Source organism: Amblyraja radiata, chromosome 19 (genome assembly GCF_010909765.2).
Source record: "Amblyraja radiata isolate CabotCenter1 chromosome 19, sAmbRad1.1.pri, whole genome shotgun sequence".
Classification (NCBI taxonomy): Eukaryota; Metazoa; Chordata; class Chondrichthyes; order Rajiformes; family Rajidae; genus Amblyraja; species Amblyraja radiata.
The window spans coordinates 5199594-5215273 of record NC_045974.1 but is presented as its reverse complement, the minus strand read 5'-3'; the positions used below and the strand labels follow the sequence as shown (position 1 = coordinate 5215273).

At 43.1% G+C, this 15680-nt stretch overlaps 1 protein-coding gene across 1 annotated transcript in view; it reads left to right on the top strand.

Moving 5' to 3' along the window:
- Positions 1–15680, top strand: part of wnt5b (Wnt family member 5B) — a 76064-nt gene that overhangs the window by 6490 nt on the left and 53894 nt on the right. The gene's annotated exons all lie outside the window — the stretch shown is intronic.

Genomic DNA, 15680 nt, shown 5'->3' with positions numbered 1-15680 from the left:
TATTTAGAATTCCTCTAAATTTAGGAGGAGTAGTTTAATATCTATGCCAGAAATGAATATTTATTAAAAGATAAAGTTGGCTGCATGCTTGCATTTATCTGTAAGTTACCTATTCTCTAAAGTTCTGAATTCAAAATCTTCTTAATTTGAATTTCTCTCAATCCTGCAACGATCTTGTTCATATATCTAAATGTCCACTTGTAACCACCATAAAATTATGCCTTACTATTTTCTTGACGTGTTTAATAGCATTTTTTCACAACTGACTGTTCAAAACTCATGTTTTCAACTGACACTTGGTCAATGGTCTTCAGCAGTGACGACTCTGGATGTCCCATTTTATTTGGATGACATTTTCCATTCACTTCTTCTAACCTCATTCTCTACACGTTCTCTTCTTCACCCTCTTCCTATTCTTCCTACCTTTTTCCGGGGTATATAGAGGAAGCCACTTTACAAATATCATTTGTTATGACTGAATAACTGCCCGCATCAGTAAAGCTCAAGTCACTAATGTTCAAATGCACTCTCTATTTTAATATGACTTAGAGTGATGTTTGTGCCACTGTTAACAATTTAAAAAAATATTTAAAAGAGAAATGGAACTTGGACAACCTGTAACTGATAAAGCTCATGTTTCTGGAATGAGTTGTGAGGGAAAATCTGCAGTAGATTTTATCTTTTTCAGTTATGTATTGAGTGATATCACATCTGAATTATACCTTATGCAGTTTGCATTGATGCCAACCATAACCTGTAAGTCGGAGTGAGACCATTCCTGGATAAAAAAATCAACGAGCCATCTTAAACATGGAAATATAAATGAAATACTAAAGTGAATATCTTTTGTATTAATAGTGACCATTTCTAATAATCTAATCTAAGTTTAGAATCTAATCTATAAAATAATCTAATCAAGATTCCTATCATTTTAGGATTATTAATAAATACCGGACAAGTTAATGCTTCTGCATACATTCTGTCTTCCTGTTGTATCTAACTGTATTTCATCACCAGATTATAAAACTTAAACTAAGATTAATTCTAGTGATTTTTATATCGCATCTTTCACATTCATTCAAAATAAATCATTACACAGTCAATTTGAAATGCTGTAACTTTTCATTAAAAATACCTCCTTGACTGCATCTTCTGTGATATTGTGAACTACTTCAATGTTATTTCAGATGAAGGATGACTGTACTTTTAAATCCCTAACCTGAAGCTTATACACTTGAAAAGTTTGAGTGGCTGGGAATTGAACCACTTGCCCAACATATCCACTCACTGGATGGTTGTTACTGGAATAATAGGTGCAATAAAACATTGTGTCATCATTAATCCCAAAATATCAATATTTGGATACTCAACAATGGTGTTGCCTTTGAATATTGGTGAGATTATTGAGTTTTTTCTTGTTCTGACTGGTCACTGACTGTGATCTACCATGTTTCAGCCCATATATGGATGTTGTGCAGGTGACTTCTACCAATAATGCGAATTAAGTACAAAAGACAAAGTGCTGGAGTAGCTCAATGGATCAGGCAGCATCTCTGGAGAAGATGGACATGAATAAGCAACATCGGGCCAGGCTGGGTGTCTACACTTGCACACTGCAACAGGGAAGAATGGGACATGATGGAGTTCAGATAGAGGCACTCCAGTCTATCCCGAGGGAGGGGGTGAACTAGCATGGAAGTAAATCGGGACCCAACACTGCAGGAACTCCTTGAAGCACAGGAGATTGACGGGTGATCTTGTAGAGATGTACAAGGTCATGAGAACAGATGGGATGAATGCAGAATTTTTATTTTACCATGGGCATGGGAATCAAAAACCAGAGGGCATAGGTTTAATGTGAGGGGGGCAAGATTTATTAAGAACCTGAGGGAAAACATTTTCACTCAGAGTGGTGGGTATATAGAATGCCCTGCCAGAGGAGGTAGTTGAGGCAGGTCCCCTACCAGTATATAAAATACACTTGGATAGATACGTGGATAGGAAAGGTTTAGAAAGTTATGTCAAACTCAAGAGTCAAAGTAGCCTTTATTGTCATTCACACCTTGCGGTCTGAACGAAATTTTGTTGCCTTGCAGTCCTACATGTAGTAAAAATGACAAAAACACACAATAAACACAAATTAACATCCACCACAGTGAGTTCACCAGGCACCTCCTCACTGTGATGGAAGGCAAAAGTCTTTAGTCTTTGTCTCTTCCCTTCTTATTCTCCCTCTTATGTGCCAAGCATGGGCAAATGGGACTAGCTTAGATGGGGCATCTTGGTCAGCGTGGATGAGTTAGCCCAAAGGGCCTGTTTCTGCGCTGTATAACCCTGTAACTCTAAATGTCCGAACCCAAAACATCGTCAGTCCGTTCCCTCCCCAGATGCAGCTTGACCCGCTGAGCTCCTCCAGCCGTGTGTGTTTTGCTCAAGATTCCAGCATCCGCAGTTCCCTGTGTCTCTATGTCACATACCATCCGTATGTGATCACTTACCCTCATTCCTTCATTGTCTCCGGTTGAATTCTAGCTAGGGTCACCATAACCAGGGGAACAGCAATGTTTGACAGCTCTGCCAACATTCTGAGCACAAACTGAAATGATGGTTATAAAATATGCAACTTCAGATCACATTGACACTTAATATCTTGATTAATTTTTTTTCTTCTTCCTTTAGAATGCTCAATGTTAGTCTTTCTTGGTTACTTCAACATTTATTAATTACTTTGTTCACATAACCATCTGTAATCATTAGGATCGCGGACAGGTTTGCAAAGACAGGGTGTATAGGTCAGATGATCTATTGTGAATTCCAAAATGCAGAAAAACATACCAAATGTCAAAAATACCAATTTTCAGAGTGAAGGGTTGCATGCCCCCCAGAACTCTCTGTCAAATAAATCTGGTGCCTTCATTTATTCTCTGCCCTTTTAGTCCTTTGTGGACTGATATTTCTTTGTTCCATCATTGTAAGTGAAGGAATGTTGGGAAAATCTGTAACTAAAGTTACAACAATTATGCAGCCCTCCACATTTGGAGCATAATTACTTATTTTACTTTGTTTCCAAGGTCATATTTGTGTTCTCATTTATGAATGTGCTTCTTCTGGAATCATTTATCAGCTTTTGCTAATACAGCAGCTCTCTGCGCTTCGTATGACCTGACCAGCAGAAATCCAACTTGACATTTTTAAAGCACTTTTCAAGTTAGTAATACCTAATTGGTTTCAATTGTTTTTATTGTATTTAGTAATAACTGGATACTGTATATAGCTTAATTATGGGTAGTCTTAGGGTGATTATTCACTGGAATGAACAAATTATAACAACTATCTAGAGAAATACAATGTGGCTTACAGATGTTTCTGAGTTTTCAAGAAATCGGCTTCGAAACATAGATGCAGGAGTAGTCCATTCGACCCTTCGATACAACACCGCCATTCAATATGATCATGGCTGATCATCTAAAATCAGTACCCCGTTCCTGCTTTACCCCCCAAAATCCCTTGATTCCTTTATCCACAAGAGTTAAATCTCGCTAGAATTTAGTAGATTGAGGGGGGGGAGTTTATAGAAACGTACAAAATTCTTAAGGGGTTGGACAGGCTAGATGCAGGAAGATTGTTCCCGATGTTGGGGAAGTCCAGAACAAGGGGTCACAGTTTAAGGATAAGGGGGAAATCTTTTAGGACCGAGATGAGAAAAACATTTTTCACACAGAGAGCGGTGAATCTCTGGAAATCTCTGCCACAGAAGGTAGTTGTGGCCAGTTCATTGGCTATATTTAAGAGGGAGTTAGATGTGGCCCTTGTGGCTAAAGGTATCAGGGGGTATGGAGAGAAGGCAGGTACAGGATACTGAGTTGGATGATCAGCCATGATCATATTGAATGGCGGTGCAGGCTCGAAGGGCCGAATGGCCTACTCCTGCACCTATTTTCTATGTTTTTATGTTTCTAACCCTGTCTTGAAAACATCCAGTGAATTGGCCTCCACTGCCTTCTGTGGCAGAGAATGCCACAGATTCACAACTCTCTGGTTGAAGATGTTTTTCCTGATTTCAGTCCTAAACGGCCGAACCCTTATTCTTAAACTGTGACCGCTGGTTCTGGACTCCCCCCAACATCGGGAACATTTTTCCTGCATCTAGCCTGTCCAATCCTTTAAGAATTTTATATGTTTCTATAAGATACCCTCTCATCCTTCCAAAGATCTTATGGAGAGCTCTCCATATGCAATCCTTGTGCACCCCAAAGACTGCTTATATTTCCCCAAACTGTTCAGAGTGTGAGTAAATGACTGGTTGGCACAGACTCAGTGGGCTGAAGGGCCTGTTTCCTTGCTGTATCTCTAAAGTAGGGTAAAAGTCAGGCGAACATGGCTGATCGGGGCACACAATGCCAATTGCGGTAACAAAGTGTGTGGTTGAGATACTAAGCAAGTATTTTGCATTTTTACCTGAGAAAATGATGATGTCATGGTCACTGTTCAAAAATAAAAACAACACGACTCGATGCTGGTTGAGCTAAACATCGATTATGAGAAGGTCTGAGCTAAGTTGGCTCAACTTTAAAAATAAATCATCATATTTGGATGGGACCCACACTAACCACTCCTCCACTTGTTCACCATCACACCTGGTCTGCGGTGCTTATTGCCCACATGTTGCACTGCCACCCTTCCTCAACAGCCCCTCCCCAAATGTGTGACCACCACCTGCTTCATGGACAAGGGTAACACTGATGGGGGAATATCTGCAAATCCTCTTCAAAGTCACTCGTTACCAAAAGCACTGTAGATGTTCCCCTAGTGTATAACTGAAGAAGAAACCCCTGCCATCTCTGTGGTTATTGGTGAAGGGGAATAAATGGGAATTTTCAGAGAGAAAAGAATCTTTGAGAATTGTACTCCAAGAGTTTCGAACAATGAATAAGAGGCTGTACAAAGAGAATGCGCTTTTAATTTCTTGTCATGTATAATACTTCCCGGGGTTACGGGGTAGCGAAGTGTGCTAAATGCACATTATAGTGTTCCGGGTCCCGACCTGAAACGTCACCTATCCATGTTCTCCAGAGATGCTGCTTGACTTGCTGAGTTACACCAGCACTTTGTGTCCTTCTGTGTAAATCAGAAACTGCAGTTCCTTGTTTCCACTAGTGTTTGTTGAGTTTAGCCTTGGATATCATGTATCGAGATGTGACTGAGAAAGAGTATTGATTGGGTAGTGTTCTCAACTTGGTCACAACCACAGTTGATATTTGCCAGTTTAGCTGTGTGCGTGTGTGTGTGTGCGTGTGTGTGCGCGTGTGTGTGCGCGTGCATGCGTACTGTGAGCATGAGCAGTGCTATCCATTGTTCTGGACAAGATACACCTTGGAGAAGCAATGGATGCAGATCAGGGCGCTGGGGGTGCAGTATGATGTGGAGAATGAGGAAGATAGGGACAAAGATAGGCCAACCTGGCAGAGCGAAGGGGAGGGAGGGGGGGGGGGGGTGGGGGGCAAGAGAAGAAAAAGGTCGTGGGGAAGGTTGCCTCTACCAAGGATTTTCTAAATTCAGTTCTTCTGCATCGACATGAAGCAAAGAGTGGCGTATCTCCCATTCAGTTAAGGGGTCCTCAATGAAATATGGAGGGCACAACTATGATAAAGATGGGCCCAAAACACCTTGCTATTCACTGTAAGGTTTATTCCACACTTCTGGCTCTGCCCACCTTGGAGCAGCAGATATCTACAACATTCCCAAAATGTTGCGTGTGGACGAAGCGGATAATTTTACTCCAGGTGAATAGAATTTATCTGATTTCTCCTCCAGATAACCATAGGTGAGGAAGCCGTTTGGCTTTGGTGAGCCTGGGGGCATCCCAGAGGTGCAGAGTTCCATTGACTGCACTTTGGTTACATAGTGGGTGAACTTCAAGACACCAGAATGTACTGGTGCTACAGGTGTAGGATGTAACATGATAGTTACTTCCGGGGATCCATGTAGCAGTCAGACTGCACTAATCCACAGTGCCATTCATATCTGAGCCAACACACACAAGGTGGGCACTGAATGCGAATTGCCATCATCAGTCCCATTCATGTTCTCCAGAGATGCTGCCTAATCCACTGAGTGACTCCAGCACTTTGTGTGTGTATTGGTGGTATAAACCAGCATTTGTTTCTACTCGTGCACCGGTTCTGCTGCCAGCACCATTATGGAGGAACCTCGCAGTTTTCTGCAGTAAAGGCTGTAATGATTTGTTGTGGTTTGCTGCACGTTGGCCTGTGTCGTAACGGCGTGGGCTCAGTTTTTGCTATCGTGAATTGCTGCAGAGCAGGAGGAAGCAGAAAAGGAAGGCATTGAGATCGAGATCCCTTTACCAGCTAGACAGTCAGATTGCAGCTATTCTGGCTGGACACTTAACAGGCACAATCCCAATCCTACGTTTGGTAACAATTCATGCCTTGACTTTACCTTGTTGACTTTCACAATGCTAAAATATACCCAGCTGACCATAACGAGAATAAAAACATGATCGCAAACCAAGCTGACAAATCGAGTAGCCCACATCTGCTTTCCAATCATCCCCTTCATACTCATCCAAAAGCTGAGTATTGTCAGCACAGCTATCCTACGTCGAATAGTACAGGACATCTCTCTTCCTTGTTGTCTCATTGCTCCGGGCCTTCGCTGTTCTGTCAGTACACAGTGGGGCCTGCATTCTGCCCTGTACGTCACCTCTTGTCAAAAGCTGCAATCACCTTAGAATTTACTTCCTCCAGAGCATGTCCTCTGTAAGTGGTGCAGGCTGCCTTTAATTAATGTTCCCCAACTCAAACGGTTTGAACCTCTCGCGAAATTGTGCCCCTTGGAAAGAGTCAGCAGCATAGTTAGTGACAGCTGAACACCAAAATTAAAAGAGCAATATGAGAACATGTTATTGTTCGTGATAAGTGGCTGGATGGTGATCTTAACCAGTACACTTTAAATTAATTAAGAGCTCCATTAAAATAACTGATAAAGCAATTTGGTGTGATTGTGTTACAAATTCTCGGTAATTTCAAGCATATGTTTAAAAGTTTAAAAAAACACAAAACATTGTCATGCAATTTTTAAGTTGTAGCAAAGGGGAAAGACATTTGGCCGACAAAATCATTGTCCGCTTGCTGGTAGAACTCCCTAATGCTTTCTATCCATGGGACTGTAAACTACCATCCTCCACATTGTGCATGAAGTCATTCCCAATCTGAGAGATAAAAACTCCTTCATCTGTGTCATAAATGGGCGAGGCCATGATCTGAAATGGGGAGGTGGTGGAGGCAGATATAGTAGCCTCTTACATGCCTATCTGAGGCATTTACAGACTTTGACATCGGTGCATGGACATGCAAGAATATGAAGCATGTGCAGTCAGAGGAGATTAGTTTAACTTGGCATTGTGTTTGACAAGGACATTGTGCTGTTCCATTCAATGCTCTGTTCTATAAACTGTGTGTGGAGAGCTGTACATAGGTGGAGATAATGGAACCAAGGAGAGGGATCAGTCTGAAGAAGGGTCTCGACCCAAAACATCACCCATTCCTTCTCTCCATAGATGCTGCCTGACCCGCTGAGTTACTCCAGCATTTTGTGTCTACCTTCGATTTAAACCAGCATCTGCCGTTGTTTCCCACACAAGGAGAGGGAATGATGACTGAATGCTGGAAATGATCAAGGTTGCAACGTGCAAAAGATGAGATGCTGTGTTTTAGGCTTGTGGTACATTTCATTGGAAAAGTAGGGGAAGCCAAAGATGGGTCAAAATGGGATGGGCTGGAGAATTGACGAGAGTGGCATTTGGAAATTCAGGTCACCCTTGTGTATCGAAGAGGTTTTCTGTGAAGTGACTGCTCTATCATCATGTAAAGGCCATCACATTGTAAGCACTGAATGCGATGCACTAGTCTGGCAAAGCCCAAGTTAATTATGCTTCACCTTGAAATTGTTTGTGTACCTGGATGGTGGGAAAGGATTGCCAGAGTTTAGAGTTTTCAACGTTATACTCAATGTTATCTTTTTTCATACTAAGTAGTATAAAACATGTTGTGACAAATTGGATTTTAGATGCACTTAGATGGACAAGGGCTGCTTAGGGATAGTCAGTATGGTTTGGTACGTGGGATAGCATCTACACTATCAACAATACCACCCACTTTAGTGTCATTTTGGGAAGTCTAACATGGGCAGGACCTACACAGTGAATGGGAATGAGCCACTAGCAGAGGTAGTTGAGGCAGGTACGATCGCAATATTTAAGAAACATTTAGACAGGTACATGGATAGGATAGGTTTAGAGATATATGGGCTAAACACAGGGAAGTGTAGATGGGACATGTTGGTCGGTGTGAGCAAGTTGGGCAAAAGGGCCTGTTCTCACGCTACAAGACTCTTATGACTAAATGCTCAACAACTAAAAATCATTCAAAAGTAGGGAATGAAGGATCATATCTGGCCATTGCACTGAACCTAGTGCTGATATAAGTACCCCTTCATTTTCAATTGAAACGGTTGGATTTTTGGCATAATTCAGAATATCATTCAAGCCAACATTCCACCAGGTCATGTAAGATATTCTGGCAGTTCAGGAGACGGAAGGGCTTTAGACTTTACAGTGATGAACAACATCCATTAATAAAAGCTATAGGGGTAGAGAATTATTAGCATATGTCAATGAGCATTAAAGTTGAAATAGCATTTGACTCTATAACCAAGGATAGTGCACTTGAACACAGAGGTAATTCGCAAATGATTGGATTGAGGCTGCGTGAATGGGGAAAGAGGTCCTGCCTGATGTGCTAAGAGTTAATGATTTTGGCAGACAGGGTTTTCAACAAGGTATTGCATGAAATCTCACACAACAGACTGTCACGTTTGTGAAGTTCATGGAATGGAAGCAAATTGGTGACCTGGTTGGGGAGTTGGCTCAGTGCCAGGGTGCAGAGTTGGGATAACTGGGCAAATAGCCAATTCGGCAGGAACCAAGAATCTGTGGGGCAACAGCTATTAAACATATTTGTAAAAGATGGAAGGGAAGGTTATATATCCATGTCTGTTGATGAGAAACAATGGCCAATTGAACAGCATTTTCTTTTTAAAGGATTTAATCGCAAAGAAATATTAGCAGATTGAGCAAATTGTCAAAACTGTAATCATGGTTTTCAGTGTGGACAATTGTGAAGTTATCAAGTTTGGATTAGGGCACTTTCTAACTGGCGAAAGGCTGATGGTGGAGATTCGGAATTTCATAAAGGCTTGTGTCCATTGTATTACAAACATCATGGAAAAAACAGCAGTTCGGCATTGAAGTTGAGCTATAGCATTACAGTGTATTGGTTTTAGACCAAAGTTGGAATTTGTTAAGGGAGTTCTGGATACCACAGGTCAGGAAGAATATACCTGGCCTCCATGAAGCACTAGCTGGAACATGGGCGGTGTGCATGAGTGTGAATGTACAAATTATTTGTCCCATCAGCCATATAAACTGCTGCCCAGGGCTTTCCAGGCAGTGACCTCGATATAAATGGTCAAGCTATTGCAACTGTTTTTGTGTGTGTGTGTGTGTGTGTGTGTGTGTGTGTGTGTGTGTGTGTGTGTGTGCGTGTGTGCGCGTGCGTGCGTGTGTGTTGAGGCAACGCATGCTCACACACTTGTTTAGGTTTTTAGGAATCTATGTTTTGCTCTTCTTCTCCAGTAGTTACACCAGGGCTACCATGGGTTTTGGGGAGGAATTGCCACACTTTTTTTTTTTTAGCAGATGAGGAGACGTCTTTGAAGGATGCTGGATGTTCTCATCACACCAGCTGCAAAGCCCTCCACAGTCAGAGCCGTGTTCATCAGGGCTGCCCGTGGCATTGAATCTTCAAGATTCAATCAGTGCAGGAATTAGTGTAAAACAAATCACTGATGCCTTTTTTGGATAAACAACTGCAATTCAAAACTCTTGGCAATTATCAGCAGCTTTAGAAAGCCGTTTCGTTTTGGGTATTTTGATTCCCAAAGGAATTTTATGGTGCACAACACAATGATGTGGCCCTACATGCTGCAACATGCGACACCCAGACCCATATGTATAGGTCATGCATTTGTGTCCATTGGTGCTGAATTCTATAAGTTAGTGTTTATTATCAAGATGGAAGTAGTAGTCCCTATATTTTTTTATCTAACAAGCCATTGCCTAATATTTGACCCTTGATGATGCAAAACTAGGTGAGATTGCAAGTACAGAAGAAGATATAAAGAGGCTTCAAGATTATAGAGACAAGTCGAGTTAGGGAAGGTGGAATTATAATATGAGAAAATGCAAGGTTATTGGCTTAACTGAACAAAAGAACTGTGGTGATATGTTAAGTGGTGATGTTCAGTCAGACCTAGCTGGGCTTGTATACTGAAAGCTAACATGCAGGTGCAACAAATAATTATGATGGCAAATGGTATATTGGCCTTTCTTAAGAGTATTTGAAACCAGGAGTGGGCGAGTTGAGATTGCCCTGAAGTGTACATTTTTGGTCTCTTGCCATGGAGGAAGTGTAGCGGAGATTCAATAGACTGGATCTGGGGATGGTGGGTTTAACTCTTGAGAGTGAGCAGACCAAGTCTGTATTCTCTCAAATTTAGAAGACTCGTTGAAATTTATTAAATTCCTACAGGATTCAACAGGCTGGATACAGGGATTGGGGTGATTTCCCCCTGGCTGATGTGTGTAGAGCAAGGGAACATGGTCTCAGATTAAGGTGGAACCTGTTTAGGACTGAGATGAGGAGAATTTTCCTCATACAATGGGTGGTGATTCTCTCAGATTAATCCTCTGGAGGGCTGTGGAGGCTCAGTCAATGAGTCATTCAAAACAAAGTTGGAATGAATATGACTGTCTTAACTCTAATTAAGGGAATTAACGGATAAAGAGATAAAGGCTAGGCTGTGATCTTGATGAATGGCAGAGCAGGCTCGAAGGACTGGATGACCTACTCTTGACCCTATTCTTCCCTTATTATGTCTCAGGAAAATATCTGATTCATTCCTCGTGTCGGGTGCTATTTCAGGATACTAACTGTATAAATAAAATAAAATGCATGCATTTAAAGTAATTACAGAGCACGTTGCAGCAGTATTTCAGATTCTTCTGAAGGCATCCTGCAATATGTCTTTTTAAATGTTTCAGAGGTTTGTCGTTCTGCACGTCGACCGATTCTTCTCAAAGGAGGTTTCCTTTGCACCGAAACAGCTTGGAGCAGCATTAAGAACTTTGATAAGAGAAATAGGAAGAGAATTGACTGGAGAATAAAATGTTGAAACAAGGAACTGCAGATGCTGGTTTACAAAGAAGGACACAAAGTGCTGGAGTAACTCGGCAGGTCAGGCAGCAAAACATGGATAGGTGATGTTTTGGGTTTGGGACCCTTCTTCAGAGAATAGAATGTAAGAAGTTCTGTCACCTCTCCATTGACCCAAACCAAATCGTCACCCATCCAAGTTCTCCACAGATGCTGCCTGACCTGCTGAGTTACTCCAGCACTTTGTGACTTTTCATTAATAAATCCTGTTCCTGGTTCTAAGAGCCATCTAGCCACTTCTCATACAAAAATGCCCTCTATTAACGCAACAATTCGGCCACTTATTTATAGTCTACATATTGCCACGTCCTCCATCAATATGCCATCACCTTAATTCCATTAATTCTTCTAAGAAGTGCTTCAATGTCATATTCGCACCGACTGATAACATGTGCCTGAATACTATTGGATAAACATTCTCCGGAGAAAGCTCCAGCTCTATCACATATTTTAAGTTCCACAATAATTCTACTTTGTGACAATATATGATTTATATTGCTTGTTAATGATTGGAGAATGATTTCAGGATTAGCTTTTGGCCGAGACATCAGCAGAATTCCTTCAATCTTTGTGGAATGTTGAGAGATTGAAAGGCATTGGTGTGCTGAGGGACTTCAATGCTCTTCCACACACATCATAGGGACAGCACAGTGGCGCAGCTGGTAGAGCTGCTGCCTCACAGCGCCAGAAACCCAGGTTCGATCCTGATCTTGGGTGCTGTCTGTGTGGTGTTTGCATGTGGGTTTTCTTTGGCTGCTCGGGTTCCTCCCACATCCCAAAAGCATGTGGGTTTGTAGGTTAATTAGCATCTGCACAATTGCCCCAAATATGCAGGGATGGATGAGAAAGTGGGATAACATAGAACCAGTTTGAACAGGTGATGATCAATGGTCGGTGTGGACTCTGAGTGTCTATTTACACGCTGCGTCTCCAATTGACACTCAATCACTAATGTTCCCAATGGAACTGCAGATGCCTGTTTAAACCAAAGATAGACACAAAAATAACTCAGTGGGTCAGGCAGTATCTCTGGAGAAACATAATATGTGACGAATCGGTCTGAAGAAGGATCTCGACCCGAAACATCACCTATTCCTATTCCCCAGAGTAGGATCGCTCCATAGATGCTGCTGCACCCGCTGAGTTTCTCCAGCATTTTTGTGTACCTTCGATTTTCCAGCATCTGCAGTTCTTTCTTAAAAGCTAATGGAATGCTGCCTTGTAACCTTGTAGCATATCAAGGAGCAGATGTAGAATTTGTGCACAGCTCTGCAAAACACAATTAATTCACAAACAAAAAAATATTCTTTGCAGCTGTTCCTCCCAATCAAAATAAATGGACTTGCTGTGTTAAGGTTCAGTGGGCAGGTTTGCCTTCTATCACTGCTCTCCGTGGCGATCTCAATGTTGGAACACAGGCAGCAAATCCCATGCAAAGGGCAGCCAGCAAGTTCACCACCACTTCAATCCTGACTTCCTGTCATTTCAGTATAGAACTGCCAGTACACTTTCCAGTAAATTCAGCCCATTGTTCTAATTGGTTGGTTCAATTCAACTTACTGTCGCCTTATTTTTGCATTCATATCAGCTCGTTTACACCGAGTTATTCAAATTATACATCCTTTAAGATGTAAATTCTTAAATTCATGTTTACACATTGTATTGAAAAGATTAGATTAGATTAGATCCTTTATTTGTCATTCAAACCTTTCGGTCTGAACGAAATGACGTTGCCTGCAGCCATACATATAATAATAAACAACAAAACACACAATAAACACAAATTAACATCCACCACAGTGAGTTCACCAGGCACCTCCTCACTGTGATGGAGGCAAAAGTCTTAATGTTGCTGTCTCTTCCCTCCTCATTCTCCCTCTGCGCTGAGGCGATATGTTGTTACCCCACCGGGCGATGGTAGTCAGTCCCGCGGCTCAACCGCAGTTTCCACTCCACTCTCTCTCCCCCTCTCTCACTCCCCCTCTCTCTCCAGCTCTTTCTCCCCCTCTCTCTCTCTCCCTCTCTCTTTATAAGGCACTGCAGTTTCAACGTTACATTTAATGCTAAGCAATGGTGTGCTTTTATTATGTCGTGTTGGGATTGTTAGATGAAGCAGCACACCTCAGTACATCACTTTGAATAAAATCTCAGGATTATTTTTAAATTTGCCATGATACAAAAAAAATATGTATTTTTGCCACATCTTAAATTAGAATTTTATTACATGTTCCAATTAAACTAACTCTGAAACAGTCTGCCATATTTTGAAAGCACAGATGTGTATCTCAATACAGCTGCGAAAGGATCCATTGCTGGTTCTCATAAATAACCTATTCTCAAATATTAATTTTAGCCTCATATTCAATACCTCTTACACAAAACTGTAGTTTTTATAGGGTCAAAACTGTGGATTATCTCACAATAGACAATAGGTGCAGGAGTAGGCCATTCGGCCCTTCGAGCCAGCACCGCCATTCAATGTGATCATGGGTGATCATCCCCAATCAGTACCCCGTTCCTGCCTTCTCCCCATATCCCCTGACTCCGCTATTTTTAAGAGCCCTATCTAGCTCTCTCTTGAAAGCATCCAGAGAACCTACCTCCACTGCCTTCAGAGGCAGATAATTCCACACTCACCACTCTCTGAGAAATTCCACAGACTCCAGAGAATTCCACAGACTCACCTTCATTGTTAGGTGCACAACCTTTTATCCGAAATTCCAAATAACGAAAAGCTCCGAATAGCGGACATTTTTTCGGTCCTTGAAGAAAGGTCCTTGAAGACGTTCACCGAGGGCGGCCCGCAGAGGTGACAGCGGAACCTCCGGTCGGTCCTCGAAGAAAGGGGAACTAAATCCCCATTCATAAAAGAGAAGGTGAGGGTATATTGCGCGGGAGGGTTAATAATTGACAATCTGCTGCTGCCTGCCCGCTGAGTTAAAAAGTTCCCACGGTAGCACGATACACAGTGTATCGTGAGTCTTGCGTGGGAACTTTTTAACTCAGCGGGCAGGCAGCAGCAGATTGTCGCTCCCTTCAGTTTCACCCCACCTACACCCCTCTGCTTCCCGGCTATGTGTGTGACCCCTTCCCTCCCCTCTCCAGCTCCCCGCCCATTGCACCGGCGCGGGGGCTTTGCACTGTCTTCACGTCGGCGATGCCAGCAGGTCAGTGCCAGTCACCGGAGACGTCAGGACCAACGGGACACCGACCCCCAGGCCCACTGCAAGCACGGAGTTCCCAGAGACCCACAGCCAGCAGCAGCCCAGCCCCGTTCCAACTCCAGAGGAACACGGGACAGAAGCTGATGGTGTACAAGGTACGTCTTGTTCTTGGGGTTGCGGATGAGGGGGCGCAGCTCGGGCTGTGACATCTCCGGCCACCCCCCTGTACAGGAGCTGAGACTGGGAACTGTACCGCCCTTGCCCCCTCCCTCTGCAACTGCAAACAACCCCACTCTCCTGCTCACCTGCAAGGCCGGAGACGTCAGGACCACCAGAAGCCGCTCCCCGATGGGCCGCTACGGCGACAAGTGGCAGTTCGCCCACAGCCCGAGCTGCGCCCCCATCGTCGGGACACCGACCCCCAGGCCCACTGCAAGCACGGAGATCCCAGATCAGCAACTCTAGCCCAGCCCCGCTCCAACTCCAAACATAAAAAAGTCTTACCATGGCACACCACGTGTGAATGGCAAACATTTTACACAAACAGAGTTACAATAAAAATTGTCTCATCATGGCAGCATTCTGAATTTAAAGAATGAAAATAAATTTGCCGCTACAGGTGCACAACCTTTTATCCGAAAGCCTTGGGACCAGACACTTTTCGTAATTCGGAATTTTTCGGCTTTCGGAATGGAAGATTTTTAGCGTAGATTTTAACGGCTGGCTCAGTGGTAGAGTGCTCGGCTCATATCCGCAAGGTCGCGAGTTTGCGCCTCGATCCCGGCAGTTACTCGATCGCGAGTTTGAGTCTTCAATGTAGTTCTTTCTTGCAGAATAGGAGAGAATAGGGAGGGTTAGGCTGGGATCATTCTCTGCGAGATGATCTTAGTGCGGGAGACAAGTGTAGGAGTGGTGTACTGACTGTGTGGGCAGAACTTTGGAAGTGATTGCCCACCATTCTCAAAAGCCGCTGTGTCTCCCTGTCCCTGGGATAGTAGGGGGCGATCAAACAGCACAATACCCCCCTCCCCCTCCAACTCCAGAGGAATCCGCTCCCCGATGGGCCGCTACGGCGACAAATGGCAGTTTGCCCACAGCCCGAGCTGCGCCCCCTCATCCGCCACCCCAAGAACAAGACGTACCTTGCACACCTGTACAATGA